Source organism: Cupressus sempervirens, chromosome 3, assembly GCF_028749045.1.
Source record: "Cupressus sempervirens isolate cs-2001-9-10 chromosome 3, ASM2874904v1, whole genome shotgun sequence".
Taxonomy (NCBI): domain Eukaryota; kingdom Viridiplantae; phylum Streptophyta; class Pinopsida; order Cupressales; family Cupressaceae; genus Cupressus; species Cupressus sempervirens.
Window position 1 is genome coordinate 904,106,189 of NC_143120.1, and position 13,625 is coordinate 904,119,813.

Genomic DNA, 13,625 nt, shown 5'->3' on the forward strand with positions numbered 1-13,625 from the left:
TACATAACTTAATTATTAATTAAATCCAATTAACTCTAGTTAATTGATTTAATTAATAATTTCACAACCAAACCATCAACCCAATGAATATTAGTTGACTAATAACTAAAAGTCAGCCATACACAAATATTCATGTTCATTGATCAATAATAATAACTTGCTAATATTTAATGACAAGTTATATTTGAAATCTTATTAATAGATCACATTCATCATTCTTTATGAATACTAATGTTTGCTTAATTAATTTGTATTAATGATAGTCATTTCAAGATAAATCTCAATCGCATAATATAATTATATTCACAACTCAATGAATATTAATTGATTAAAAATCAGTCATACTTCAAACCAAAAACTAATATCTTTTTACAAAACTTTAAGCATTAAATAATCTCCACTAGATTAACTCTAATCGTATTTATTGATAACTATTCAAACCATTATTTATTAATAGTTTGCTAGTCTTTACAAACATTAATAAATAATAAACTCATCAAACTATAAATACTCGACCTATAGAATCCTTCCATAAACTCATTAGTTAATATTTGACTAACTCTTAACACCATTAAGGTAAACTGACAAGTTATCTAATAATACATAACATAACAATTCTACTTATAGTAATGTTATAATAATAACTCCATGTCAATTAATCCATTAACATTACATTCTCTTCATTTAAAATTATCATTTCTTAAATTATTTAATATATATTAAATAATATTTAATATACATTAAATAATTAATATTAAAAGTCATCCATTCTTTATTGAATTGAATATCTCTATCCATCAGCTCTATCTACAAACTTTCCATTAAAAATCTCCATTAATTCACTTAGAACATTTTTATTAGTCTTTAGACTAATTAAATAATTATTAAATTCTAATTATATTACTTTATTGAGATTTCAATATCTTAAATAAAATTTTATTAATATTATATATATATATATATATATATATATATATATATATATATATACATATAATAATATCAAATTACAAATAATATTATATAACACAACTTAATATCTATTCATGCTGAGCTCTTAAAAATTTCTACAAGAGTGTTTTGTTTTAAGCGAATTTAAAATTCGCTACATGGCACGGATGAGCCGTGCGGCCCTACCCTCTGACGGCAGTCGCAGTACCTGTGTTAGTGGGTACTGGTCGACCACCAGTGCCAACTAATGAAGACAGGTGGGGGTAGGGGGTGGATCTCCCCAAATTCATTTTGTAATTTTTTTTTAAAAACATTTTCAATGACGGGATTCAAATTTTTAAAATGCATTTTGACTGCGATTTATAATGTATTTACCTATATATATATATTTTTATATATGTATATATATGTATATCCGTGTATATATATATTTCAGACACATATAACAGACATGATGAAGACAGGAAGAGAGATAGTGCAAAGAGAATATGTGAATATCATGAGTGCACCTAGACACTGATGTTAATCCACCATGCCTTAGAAGTCCATAGAAAATCCCTTCCTTCAAGATCCAAGCCAATCGAACCCTCCAAGTGACTAGATGTGCTAGAAGAAGCATAGTAGCATGTAGAAACATATGAGCATGGAGAAACATATGAGCATGTAGAAGCATATGAGCTTCTCAATTGCATGTAAGTTTGAAGCTTGAGGCTTCCATTTTAGGTTGAAGCTTATAGCTTCCATTAAGCTTTCCCAAACACACTAGGAGAGCCTCTATTTAAAGGCCTCTAAGATGCATCTAGAGTATCTCTAAAAACAACTAGAAGATAAGCATGACACCCAAGCATGGGTCTCTTCCAACCTTTTAGATGAGTCTTAAGGTTGTAGACACCATGTGCTCAAATAAAATGCTAACTCCTAAGTGTAGACAACTAGTGCATACTTAGAGTGCAAACTCCTGTGTTGTCTACATGACAACTCTCAAGAATTTGCCAACTCCTATGTGAGCAAATATTAATATAATATTTAATTTACTCTTTCCAATTTAATTTATTTATTTATTAAATCTCATGCACTAACTTTAATAATTCCACTTTTCAATCTTAATATATTTATATTTCAGTCACATGGAATCTAGAATCTTTTAATAATTTAAATATATTTTCCACTTTTAAATTTCATTTTCCAAAACTTAATTGCTAAAATATTTATTAGCTTTAATAATAATATTATTTACTAGTCATTTATTTAAAAATGAACTCCAAATATATTATTATTAAAATAAATATTGTCACATTCCAAATTTTAAAATTATAACTTTTATCTTCAAATTTAATTATTTTATTTAATTAATTTCCAATTAATTAAATAAAATAAATATTAAAATACCATATTATTTTTCCATTAAATTAAACCATTAATTAAATCTTTTCATTAGGCTTAATTAATAGAAAATACTCCAAAGACTTCACAAGGTAAAAATATGAAACCCATCATAGCAAAATACATACAATATCAAACCAAGGCTTAATATCATGAATCACGTCATCTAACGCATTCAGAGGGTACTCAACGTAGATACTTGTCCTAATTTTCCAATTAGAACAAATGGCTTAAAGGGTTGGGATTTGAGCTTGAGAATTTATCTCCCCTCTCTTATCATTGAGATAATGTGATAGGGTACGCTTGTCCTAGCAATTCAGGGAAGTTGATACCTGGTACCTGCAACCTGCATAAAAACCATGCATGTACAAACACAATATATACTAAACTAAATAGGCAATGGTAGGAAGTGGTGCATCGTGTAGATCCTGACTAGAAAGTGACTACGACTCCCTTCCTTAACCACATCAGACATGCCATACAAAAGCAAACACGCAAAGAAAACACGCACACCATACACATGCAAGTATGGGGTAAGTATCCATAAGAAAACACATATGATAATAAATCATCTTACTAATCATCATTAATAACTGCAAACACTGAAAATAATCATCATGCATACATGAAATGCAAAATCTAAGTAATCTCATCACATAATAAACTGAATCCATAGCACAATATCTGATAGTCTCTAAATAATGCCACTAACCATCCACATAAAACTAACCCTAAAAGAGTTCAACAATCATAAAAAAATGTGAACCAGGGGCCGGCACTACAGTTGATGAAGAGAATATCTTTCCTATGCTCTTCAAAGAGGAAGAAGCATCAATTTTGGCTACAAGCCTGATCTAATCTATTTTTTCTTATTTGTAAATATGGCCATAAGCTTTAAAACTGCATAACTAATTCTAGATCTTTTGATAATGTCATTGCCTCTCTTTTTTCTCGTGCCTTTGGCTTGATAGTTACCAAAATTTTTGGATGCTTCTATTCCAGAGATGTAAAGAAGGTCCCTCTATTAGGTCAAGTGAAAAATGCACAAGTAGCATTAGTTGCTCACCCTATAAAGAGGATGAACTTAACCATCTTGGTAGTAGATATTCTAGCCAACTATGGTATTCTTTTGAGTAAAAGATTTTGCAGGTTTATGGGAGGGGAAATCAAGATAGATTGGTCTCATGTCATAATTCCTATGGGTAACAAGAAATTCAAGTTGGAACCTGAGGAGAACACAAAGTTCACGGTCTTGAAGTCTAATGATCCTAAGGAAAAAAATCTTATATCAAGAGATGGAGTTCAAAAATTACATGATGTTCTCCAAATTCAATTGTTTTGAGGAATAGATAGAGTCTTCTAGTGACCTAAAAATTTTCGCCCTAGACTTTGATGGTAGTTTCACTACTATCAGGTCTGAAGCTGGTGTATTTATTTTATCCCCAAATGGAGGTGTAACTCAGCTTGCATACAAGCCTCAATTCAAAAAAATTAACAACACAGCAGAGTATGAAGCTCTATTGTTAGGTAACATGGCTACAAAGTAGAGAGGAGTCAAATTCCTAAGAGCTCAAGGAGACATAGTGCTTATTATGAAGAAAGTTCAAGCTCAATACATTGTAAATAATGGAAAGCTTAGAAATGGGGTCTAGGATGAGATTCAACACCTGGATGCCTTCTCAATACAAAAAAGGAAGCAAAATGTAATGGTGGACTTGTTAGCCACATCTTCCTTGATTCTACTCCCACATTCAGATTTCACATATAATCAGTACAAGGTTGAGGTATTGTTCAGGCCAAATGTTCTTGACAACATTGAGAAGTAGATCTAGTCTTTCCTAGAAGGATTTGAACCTTTTGATGATTAGTTCTTCAAAGGGAGTGAAATACTTGCAAATATTTCTCCCCTGACACCAAGAAAGAGATGGAGCTTAGAGCTAAACAACTCAAAGGTAATAAGATCCCTTGACATATTATTTCCCTTAACCAACTATTAGATAGGCATGGTGAATTTATCTGAAGAGTAAGGAGGAGAAAAGGTGAAACATCTGGAGAATATGAAGGAATGAACATTGGCACCAAATATAAACCTAAGATAGCTAATATTAGTAGAAGCTACTAAAAGGAAGAAAGGAAAAATGAAAAGGGATTATTATTAGAATACCAAGACATATTTTCTTGGGGATATAAGGACCTAAAGGACTTTAGGAATGGTGAATTCAAGCACAAAATTCACCTCAAGCCCAAAGCCACTACCTTTAGGCAAAAGAAATGTAACTACAACCCTATGGTGTTAGATACCATCTTTAGGGAAGTTCACAAGATGTAGGAAGAAAGAATTATCTAGACCATACACCATTTGTCATGGATAGCTAACATTGTCCCAGTCTAGTAAAAAGAGTGGGGATATTAGAATTTGTGTGGATTTTAGGAATTTGAACCAGGCATCTCTAAAGGACAACTATGCCTTGTCCAATATGGATCATTTATTGCAAACAGTGGTCGGCTCTGAAATTATGTCAATGTTAGATGAATTTTTGGGTTTCAACCAAATTGTGTTAAACCCAGAAGATTAGTTCAAGAAAATGTTCACCAACCCTTGGGGAAATTTGCATAAAATAATATGCCCTTTGGGCTCATCAATGTTGGAGGCACCTTTCAAAGGGCTATGAATTCATCCTTTTCTAATCTCAAATATAAAATCATCATCATTTACTTGGATGATCTAATAGTCTTCTCTAAGAAAAGAGAAAATCATGTAAGGGACACAGAGAAAGTGTTGAAAAGATGTAGGGAGTATGAGATTTCACTCAATCCATAGAAATCAGTCTTCTATATTACAAAAAGGAAAACTACTGGGGCACATAGTCTCTTAGGAAGGCATTAGGATTGACCCAAAATGTTTTAGAGCTATTCGACAGTTGAATTTGTTGGCAAGAAAATCTAGAGATAAATCATTCTATAGATAGGTGAAATTTTGGAGACATTTTGTGCTTGGTTTTTTTGAAATCACCAAATGCATAGCTAATATGAATAAAGGAAGTCAAAGCTTTAAATGGAATGATTATAGAAGAAAGGATTTTGATCAAATTAAAGATGTCATGGCCAAGATACTCATGTTGGTACATCCAAATTATAGTAAGGAGTTCATATTGTACTACTATGCCTCAGCCTATATGCTATCTGCAGTACTCATGAAAGAAAAGAAGGAAGGTATCCAAGTGCTAATTGCTTTCATGAGTACTCCCCTTAAAGAGCATGGGTTGAGATAATCTCAAATGGTAAAGCATACCTATGGAGTGGTAAGAGCACTCAAATTTTTTAGATTATATGTATTCCACTCTCATTCTATTGTATTTATATTTGATTTGGATATCAAAAGCATATTGACCCAACAAGAGATAGGTTACAACACTAGAGGTGCATGGATAGAAGAATTTCAAGAGTATCACATTGACCTAAAGCTAAAAAAATTTGTGTGAAGGAATGACTTGTATAGGATAATTACAAAAAGTCAAGACATGAGCCAAGAAGATGAATCTTCAAGGGTACCAATGGCCAGTCTTCAAGATGCCTAGTTCTCAAACATTACCTATTTTCTAACTTATGAGGATTTTCGTGATGTTCTCACATACAAGCAAAAAGAGAAGTCAAAATTAAATTAGCTAAGTATTTCATATATGACAACAAACTATATAGGAGAGAAATAGATAGAACCTTCATGAGATATGTAGATAAACCTCAACAAGAAATATTGCTTCATAGTTTCCACAATGAGGCTTGTGGTGGTAATTTTTCATCAATAGTTACAACATACAAGATTTTGAGGCAATGTTATTACTGGCCTAGCAAGTTCAAGGATGATTATAAGTGGGTGGCCAAGTGTGACAAGTGTATGAAGTTCTCCAGAAAGCCTTAATTAGCCTCTTTTCCTTGAAAGCTAGTTTTAATAAAAGGCCCTTTTTAGCTGTGGGGAATTGACTTTATTCATCCAATCAATTTTCCCTCTTCTACTAGTCATTTGTGTATCATTGTGTTGCTATGGACTATTTCACCAAATGGGTGGAAGCCAAGCTGACTAAGAAAACTACTTTTGAATATTTTTTTGCAAGTTCATCAAAGAGAACAATTTAATAAGGTTTGGTGTGCTAGTAAAGCTTGTAATGGACAACACTTCTTACTTTTCTTATGTGGAGATTACATAATTCTACTACGAAAATAGTATACACCTCAGTCATTCATTAGAATACTTCCATAATGGGAATGGTCAAGAAGAATCAAGAAACAAGAACTTGATCAATATTATGAAGAAGTTGGTTTCTGAGAACTAGAAGAATTGGCAGAAGAAATTGCACAATGCGCTCTAGGTAAAAAATGTAACACTTAAGAAGGAAATCAAGATTTCCCCATTCAAACTAGTATATAGAGTTGAAGCTATTGTTCCACTCTCATTAAAATTTTCCATCTTTAAACTATAGCAAGTGATCAGGGATCTAGTTTTCCAAGATGGATTGGAGAAGTGCATTATGTACCTAACTAAGTTGGAAGAAGAATAAGAAAGGATGGTTAGTTATATTATAGAATATTAGAACCACATGAAGACATTCTTTGATAAAAATACTAGATCAAGGAAGTTCATGGAGGGAAATTTGGCCCTATTTTGGGATAGGAGGCATGAATATCATAAGTTTAACTCACTTTGAAAGGTCCTTTTCAAGATTATGTAAGAAAACTAGAACAATTCTTTGATTCTGGCATATCCTTGTAGAGAGATTCTGCCACTTTCTTATAATGGCTAGGATCTAAAATTGTATCAAACTCATAAATGAAAAGCTAGTAACCCTTGCAGTTAGTGTTAGTCTATGTAGGTTTTCTTTTCTTCTTTCCTTTCTTTGTTTTCCTTCTTTCCTAGGATAGCTTCCCTTTCTATTGTGTGCTTAGCTTAGTCACCCCACTGTAGTTTACTATTCTAGCTATGTGAAACCAGAGATTTGGGTCCCTTCTTAGACATTTGCAATGCCTAAGTCCCCAATTAGAGCCAACTATTGCCAAGTTTTTGTCTTACCCTTTAAAGATTGAGGTCATTCATACTAAAGTGAGTGTGTGTCCAAGTGTTTCATCTTAGTATCTTTTAGGTCACTTCCTTCTCATCTATCCCGAAGTTTTACTTTCTTTTTTTTATATGTTCCCCTTACATTACCTTTAGCCACCATCTAAGTGAGTTTCCTATTTTTCTAGTGCATGCGCATCTAGGTGACTAGACATGGTTAGGGTACCCTAACATGCTATGTCCCATGGATTTTGAGCTTTCACGCTATTTTTCCTCTTGAGTGGAATATATTGAGTGTGAATTCGAAGGATAAATCCATGAAAGTGATTAATGAGATTCTGATATGGTTATATCATGCTAGAAAGGCCTAAAAAGTTGTGGATCGAAACCAGAATGAATCTCATTCAAATTTGTGGGGGTAAAATTAAGTGTTGGGAGGGAACATGGGTCTATGGGTTTTGTGTTGCGTTTTCATGGAAATGAAGTTGTTTTGTTTTATTTTTGAAACTTTAATAACTTGAGCCAAATCCCAATCTCAATGATCAAATAATGTGAACATGATGCTGTATGCATCATTTTGGGCTCATAATCAATAAGGGATGTTCAAAGACCTAGCTTTAAGGTCATCAAATTGAGGTTGAGGGTAAACTATTGTTAGTTGTACTCTTGTCTTGGAATTTGTTTTGAGAAAGTGATTTTTTGTCCTAAGGTAATTAGAAAGGTTACTTATTCAAAGGCTTTGGGTATAGAAACACATCTAAATTTAAAGTATGAATATTCTTCAAAGATGCCTAAATGACACTTCTAGAGAATTTAGTAGTGGGAATGTGACCTCGATATAAAGGAAATGCAATGTTAAAAGCTTTACATGGAAATCAAAAGAATGAAGTGTGCAAGCTAACAAAGGATTACTCCCCATGTTGTAATCCCAAATAGAAAGAAAGTTAGTTTTCTAAAACGATAAGTTTCTCTCTCTCTCCTGCATATGCTATCATTATAAAGTATATTTTCATTTTGGATTCTAAAGTAAATTAAGGCACTTTCCATAAAGCTAGAGCATTTGTGTTGTTAAAATATTCTTAGTCATATCACTTACTTTAATTAAAGTAATAGAGCTTTTCAGAATTTAATATTTTGTACACAAATGAATAGAGAGTTTAAATAGTCATTGATCACATAACTAAATACATATCCTACCATTATAATCATTCATTAAGCTTAATTTCTCTTGTGTCGCATCAACATTCTAATTGCTATACCTTTTTTTTTGGAATTGCCTACAATTGGTTTATTCAAGTATATTTAAAATGTTTATTTATCGAGAACTATATCTTGTGCAATAATAGAAAATGGAAATCAGAGTTACTAGTTATAATAAGTTAATTGTCTTGGAGTGTGAATTAAAAGAGCTAACAAACACATATTCCAAATTCTATGATTTGGGTGACCTTCACCAAAGACTCAATTCTCAACACATTAACCCAATCACTCAAAAGCTTAAGGAGAGAGGACTAGATGAGGTAGCTAGTTTTCCAATGGTAGTGCATGCACCTAAACTTGTAAGGGAATGCATCAAGAGATACATTCCCAAAAAAAAAAAAAAAAATTGTTTCCTCACCAATCTATTCTCATCTCAACCAATAAGGTACTGACGCAGTCCGCATTTGGCATTCCCATCAAGGAGTAGTATTGTGATGTTGATTTTGTCTTTTCCACATATATTTTCAATGAGAAGAAGACCTTTAGATAGGACAATATGCAAATGACATGGTTCCAGTCTACTCACTCAAAGAAGAGAAAAATGTCGAAGACCCTTTTCAGCACAAATGTGCAAAGAGAAATAGTGAGTATCCTCACACTCTTCATTAGACTAAAAGGAAAAGAGGAGAATTTGGAGTTCATCGAGCACCATTTCCTCCTAGTACAAGAATTATGTGCTAAGGGTATGTGGATTGACTAGGTACAAATGATCTGCGATGAGCTTGCCTCATAGTTGAATTTGGCCAGAGGATTCAAAAAAATGTACACATCTTCATATCTTATCTATGCCTTGAAAACTCACCACTTCTGATCCAACCTCCCTAGCATCCCAAAATATGATGAGCACACCAAAGTATATGAATTTTACCCACATCTATAGCTACAAAGAATCTACAAGGAGTATTGTGGAGTTGTTAATGATGCCTTCACAATGTGGCTATGCCAAAAATTGCAAGGATGCCCTGAAAGTAGATTTTCACTAGTACAAATTTAATACATAAGCCAATGTGAATGCTCATTCATCCAATTTCCAATTTTCTCTTATTTGTGAATAGAATCTTATGATAGATTTCCTAAGAGGTTTCCAAGATATCCTGAAGACAAGGTGGTTCTAGTAAAACTATGTCAACAGATCCTTGAAGTGAACATCCTATGTTCTAATGTGAATAAGACAGCTAGTATTCCCTTCCCTAGTTAGGATTCCCTTTGATAATGTGAAGAAGATAGTCTAGATTCCATTCTTAGAGAGAAAAAAACCCCACTAATTATGAGAAAGTTGTCTGATCCCACTGCCTTATAGTCTACTATCAATGTGCTCTCTAGAGAGTAATGGCTTGAAGAGACCATTGATAGGAAGAAGGGGAGATATGAGGAAGCATATCCATAAAAGGAATTGATCAAACAAGTCTCCTTGTCTCAACCATCTAAGAAGATGAAGAAGTAGAAGATGATTTCTACACTATCTATAGATTCATCAACTAGCCATATGTGAGTAGAGATAGTTGACCGACAAAAGGATGCCAGATTTCATGAGCTTTCAAAAGATGATTTGTAGATTAGAAAGGTAGATCTTGGAATCCCTATTCATGAATCCATGGTGACCATGTGGAATTACACAAATGAGAAAATTGAAGATAAAATAGAAGAGCTTAGAGTAGAGAGGGAAATCTTGAAGGCCTTGAATAGAGAATTGGTCGAATATATAAGGTCTATGCTTAGGAGAACTTTGTCAAGTCAATTTGACCCAAATGTAAAGGAGAACAAAAAAATACTCCTAATTTTGTCATTATTCATGGGACCCTCAAGGCAAGAAAGGATTCACTATTTCACTAGAAAGAATCTTCAAAGTTCATTATAGAAAGCTCCATGAGGTCCACAAATAAGCTCAAGAATATGCATGACCTAGTGTAGAAGGTCATTGCAAAGTTATTTCAACACTTAAAGATAATGCACACAGATTCCTTTCTATCCACTAATAGAAAGTTGATGGATGTTGACAGGATGAAATCAAAGTTCTTGGCATTTTTCAATGAAGCCATTGACCCACTCAACTTCCAAGTGTCCAAGATCATGGAACTCTTAGCAGCAGACATAATCATAAGGAGAGAATTAGAGAAGTTTCAGTCAAGGGTGGCCAAAATAGATGAATTGATAGAGATGCATGACTATTGGATGGTTTGCAATGACAACATCAACATCCCAGATGTCAAAGAACTAGACAAAATAACTAATTCCATGAAATCCTGTAGAGCCAAATCAATTACTCCTAAGAAGACATGATGTTCTAATTTAGTTTTAGAAACCTATTGTTCTCTGTCTTCTCTTTCCTTTTTAGCCATTCTTGGTATTTTTTTAGTCTCTATAATGAACAATGATGAAAGCTTGTCTTATTTTTGGTCTATTATGTTCAGAGATGCTCTATGAAATAATCATCCAATGTAACTAGTTTGAGAAGGCTTATAAATGTAACGTTTTAAGAAGTTAATATCATCAAAAAAATGACTTTTGGGAAAACCCCTATAGCTTGAACTACTTTATATGACTCTAAGTCCATTTCTAGTATTTTTTTAAATTTAGTTTCAGTATAGTGTATGAAATGAATGTGCTAATGTTGAGAATTGAATGAATGCAAATGGACTTGGTTTAGTTTCCTTTGTTAAATAGATTGTATGTTTTACTTTCTTCAACATAAGCATCTCATTTGTTTACTATGTTCTACATCATAGTTTGTGTTTCTAGTATAGCCTATGACATAAGAAATCCAGACACTGATGTGTAGGGTAGTTGAAAGATAAACAATCTAGGTATTGTCAAAATATCATTTAATAGTGTAATCCAAGAATTACTTATTTCACCATCTCTTCCTCTCTTCCTATTGTCATAGCTGGTTATGCATATTTCCATTCATTGCATTGTAGGTCAGAATAGATTGCATGTCATGATTTATTTCCCTTTCAATTTCCTAAGTCATTTAAAGTGTTGAGTGACTTGGTTTTCTTCCTCTTCTTCAATCTGGTTAAGAGCATACCCCCAAAATTTGAAAAAAAGTTAATTTCATATCTTGCATCCAAAATGGTGTTGTACCTTTCAATTTAGGGGTCTTTGATAGATTATTACATTGAACCATTATGTTGTTAACTTATTTGTCCTCTATATCCTATTGAATAGGTTAAGAGTCAAGGTATAAGCAAAAAGGTAAGTAGACAAACTATTAACCAATAAAAAATAAAGGATGGCAATGGACAGTGTATTTTCCTCTACACCTACCAAAGCATGAGTTCTTTGTAATAATTGTATTTCATGTATTTTAATTTGTTTAAAGCATCTGAATAAGACACATAACTCTCACCTACACATGACTAGAGAATATCTATGAAAACTAGCATGATGAGCTATATGAGCATGGATATATCTCCTTGTGGCATGTTTTGCATAATTGGAAACTAAAACCTTGTATTCCATTGCTTCATCAAATACACTTCTCTTGTATACTTTATGAAACTATTTCATGTTTCATAGAGAAGAGATCAAAGAACTTTGTCAAACAATCTACATGCTTGTTTATGCTTCCATATTGTTTGCATTGCAAAGGAAGAAAATAAATAATTGATAAGACACTTAAATAAGACATAACCTAGAGCATGATGAAAACCATGTAACATCACAATAGAATATTCAAATTGGATTGGGACAAGGTTAGGATGGTTCTTTAGACTTCCCAAGAGTCTAAATATCCTACACTAAATGCTTTCACAATATCTAGTATGGGCGGGAATTCAAAAAGATAAATCACAATTGCTTTGAAAACTATACAATTCTTGTAAAGAAATATTCTTTGAAAATGGCTAGATTGCAAGGTTAGGATCATGGAATTATTTTTTCCATTATGTTAGCATTCATTTATTAGAGACTAATATTGTGTGGGTGAGAGGTCTATTTAGAGTATTATTTCAAATAGTTCTCATGCATTGTTATTTCAAACTCCTTAGAATGTGCATTAATAGTCTTCTAATTTTTGTTTAGTTCTTTAGACTAGTAGTGAGGCATCAGGCATAGTTCTCACTATTTTAAGATTTCAAATCTCTGAAACCAAAATCTCTAACTTCATTGGTGCGATTGCATTATTTGTGATTACAATGCAAAATTGTGGGTTGAAGGGTGATGTTCCCAATTTCCTTGAAGATCTAATTGCAAGTTAAAGGTGACTATTATCTGCCTAGTTGTTTGTGCACTTGGATATCATTAATAAATACACCAATGGTTTATTAACTTCAAACTCATAGAATAATGAATTTAATTATAGATCATGTTAACTGCCTCCTTCAATCATGTTATGTTCCATGGCTGGAGGATAAGTTTGAATTTTCACAAAAATGATATATCAATTTTCTTCATCACCATGGAATCCACTGAATGATGGAGTTGGTATGAAATACTCTTAGCTTCTTTAAGAACTTTGAAACTAAAATATTTCCCCACACATATGCCATTGATATGGTGCACCTTCAGTTCTTAACTTTAAACAATTCAAAAAGATGATGTATGAGCATCCTAGGATTGCTTGAATTCTTGCATGGTTGGAGTTATTTGGCTAAGTCTTGTGGACTCAGTCACCAAATATTGGTGCTCGATTGTTGTTAGAACTCATTGTCTTCTTTCTGCTTGACATACACTATAGGGTCTCAATTGTTGAAGGCTCTCAACGATGCCTAAGGAAGCTTGACACACATTGGGATCTTAGTGAAGCTTGGTTAGAGTGTTTCTAAAGTTTCTTAGTGTTTTAGGGTGGACTCAAAGCATTATTTTGCTTAGTTTTCACTGGTGATGTTGGCTTGGTCTACATAGTCTAGGTTGCATTGATGCCCGAGTTGGCTTAGTCCATGAAGGAACTTGGTTCTTTTTAGTAGAATGCTGAAACTCAGCTTGGTCTTTTTGACACTTGACTTGGTCCTTTTTCTTGTTGGTTTCAAGTTGTATGTGA